Source organism: Salvelinus sp. IW2-2015, unplaced genomic scaffold (assembly GCF_002910315.2).
Source record: "Salvelinus sp. IW2-2015 unplaced genomic scaffold, ASM291031v2 Un_scaffold2135, whole genome shotgun sequence".
NCBI lineage: Eukaryota > Metazoa > Chordata > Actinopteri > Salmoniformes > Salmonidae > Salvelinus > Salvelinus sp. IW2-2015.
Genome location: NW_019943469.1, coordinates 229,630 through 232,757, shown reverse-complemented (window position 1 = coordinate 232,757; position 3,128 = coordinate 229,630). Strand labels below are relative to the sequence as shown.

The 3,128-nt window shown below is 50.5% G+C and overlaps 1 pseudogene; it reads left to right on the top strand.

Annotated features, from left to right (window-relative positions):
- LOC112073059 (1-phosphatidylinositol 4,5-bisphosphate phosphodiesterase beta-1-like) overlaps positions 1 to 544 on the top strand; it is a 39,793-nt pseudogene extending 39,249 nt beyond the window's left edge.
- Positions 545 to 3,128: the final 2,584 nt, after the last annotated feature.

The window sequence follows — 3,128 nt, the reverse complement described above, 5'->3', positions numbered from 1 at the left end:
CGTGTTGTCGTTGTGATGGTTGTACCGGTTGTTGTCGTTGTTGGATCTGGTTGTACCGTTGTTGTCGTTGTTGATCTGGTTATACCGTTGTTGTTGTTGTTGTTGTGATCTGGTTTACCGTTGTTGTTTGTGGATCTGGTTGTACCGTTGTTGTTGTTGTGTTGATCTGGTTGTACCGTTGTTGTTTGTTGTTGTTGATCTGGTTACCGTTGTTGTTGTCGTTGTTGATCTGGTTTATACCGTTGTTTGTTGTTGTTGATCTGGTTATACCGTTGTTGTTGTTGTTGTTGTTGTCTGGTTATACCAGTTGTTGTTGTTGATCTGGTTATACCGTTGTTGTTGTTGTTGATCTGGTAATATTGTATTCGTTGTTATTGTTTCAGAGAGAAGAAGGAGCTTCAGAAGATTCTAGACAGGAAGAGACAGAACAGCATCATCGGGCCAAGAGCAGAGACCGAGAGCAAGGCCGAGTCGTACGTGTGTGTGTGTGTGTGTGTGTGTGTGTGTGTGTGTGTGTGTGTGTGAGTATCATTTTCAAAGGTAATTACAATCTCCAACGTTTCTGTCTCTCTTTTTTGTAGGGAACAGAATGAGATCAACAGGAAGCATATCTCAGATCTTGTCACTTTAATCCGCCGGGTGAGTGTGTGCAGGCCACACACACAACCACACACACACACACACACACACACACACACACACACACACACACACACACGTCTTATCACACTGAGTAGTACCTCTCCTTTCTACTCTCAGCCGTCTCCCTTTGTGATGTCAATATCCATCTCTCACTCTCCCTCACCCCTCACTCTCTCTCGCTCTCCTCCCTCACGCTCTGGCTCCCCCGTACTCTCTTTCTCTCCCCCCCACTCTCTCCCTTTCTCGTTATCCCCTCTCTTTCTCTCCCCTCTCTCTCCCTTTCTTGTTATCCCCTCTCTTTCTTCTCCCCTCACTCTCTCCCTTTCTTGTTATCCCTCTCTTTCTCTCTCCTCTCTCTTCACCCCTCTACCACCTCACTCTCTCTCCCATCTCTCTCTTTCTCTCTCTCTCCCCCTCACTCTCTCCCCTCTCTCCCTTTCTTGTTATCCCCTCACTCTCTCTCCCCTCTCTCTCTTTCCCTCTCTTCTCTCTTTCTCTCCCCTCACTCTGTCTCCCCTCAACCTCTCCCCCTCTCTCTTTCCCTCTCTTTCTCTCTTTCCTCTCCCTCACTCTCTCCCCCTCTTCTCTCTTCTCGCCTCTTTTCTCTCTTTTCTCTCCCCTCACTCTGTCTCCCCTCACTCTCTCCCCCCTCTCTCTCTTTCCCTCTCTTTCCTCTTTCTCTCCCCCTCACTCTGTCTCCCCCTCACTCTCTCCCCCTCTCTCTTTCCCTCTCTCTTCTCTCCTCTCCCCTCACTCTCGCCCCCTCTCTCCCTTTCTTGTTATCCCCTCACTCTCTCCTCCCCCCTCTCTCTCTTTCCCTCTCTTTCTTCTTTCTCTCCCCCTCACTCTGTCTCCCCCTCACTCTCTCCCCCCTCTCTCTCTTTCCCTCTCTTTCTCTCTTTCTCCCCCCCTCACTCTGTCTCCCCTACTCTTTCTTCTCTCTAGTTGGATGAGGGCCCAGTTAAGGCGTCAGGAAAAGTTGGTCATTGGTCAGAGAGAAGTCCTACGGCACATAGAGGAGGAAACCCACTGGTAGACACACACACACACACACACACACACACAACACACACACACAGGTGAGAGACAGTCACAACACACACACAACACAGGTGAGAGACAGTCACAAACACACACACACACTCACACACACAGGTGACGACACACATACACAGGTGACACACACACACACACACACAGGTGACACACACACACACACACTCACACACAGGTGAGAGACAGACACACACACACACAGGTAACAGCAAACACACAGACACACCACACACAGGTGACCACCAAACACACAGGGTGACACACACCCACAGGTGACACACACACACACACAGGTGACACACACACCACACACACAGGTGACACACACACACACACACAGGTGACACACACACACACAGGTGACACACACAGCACACACACACAGGTGAACACACACACACACATTGAGCGCAGCACAGCACACACAGGTGAGACACACACACACACACAGGTGAGACACACACACACACACAGGTGAGAGAACACACCACACAACACACAGGATGAGAGACACACACACACACACAGGTGAGAGACACACACACACAGGTGAGACACACACACACCAGAGTGAGAGAGACACACACACACACAGGTGAGACACACACACACACCAGGTGAGAACACACAACAACACACGGTGAGAGCACAACACACACACAGGGTGAGACACACAACACACACAGTGAGACACACACACACAGTGAGACACACAACACCACAGGTGAGACACACACACACACAGGTGAAGACAACACACAGTCACACACACACACAGGTGAGAACACACACCACACACACAGGTGAGACACACACACACACACAGTGAGACACACACACACAGGTGAGACAACACACACAGGTGAGACACACACACAACAGGTGAGACACACAACACACAGGTGAGACACAACACACACAGGTGAGACACACACACACAGCACACACACACACACAGGTGAGAGAGACCACACACACACACACAGGTGAACACACACACACAGGTGAGACACACACACACAGGTGAGAGACCAACACACACACACACACACACACACAGGTGAGACACACACCACACAGGTGAGATGCACGCACACACAGGTGAGAGACACACCACACACACACACACACAGGTGAGACACACACACACAGTGAGACACACACACACACGGTGAGACACACACACACAGGTGAGACACACACACAACACACACACACACAGGTGAGGACACACACACACACAACACACACAACAAGGTGAGACACACACACACACACACAGGTGAGACACCACACACACACCAACAGGTGAGAGAGACACACACACACACAGGTGAGACACACACACACAGGTGAGACACACACACACACAGGTGAGACGCACCGCACACACACAGGTGAGATGCACGCACACACACAGGTGAGAGACA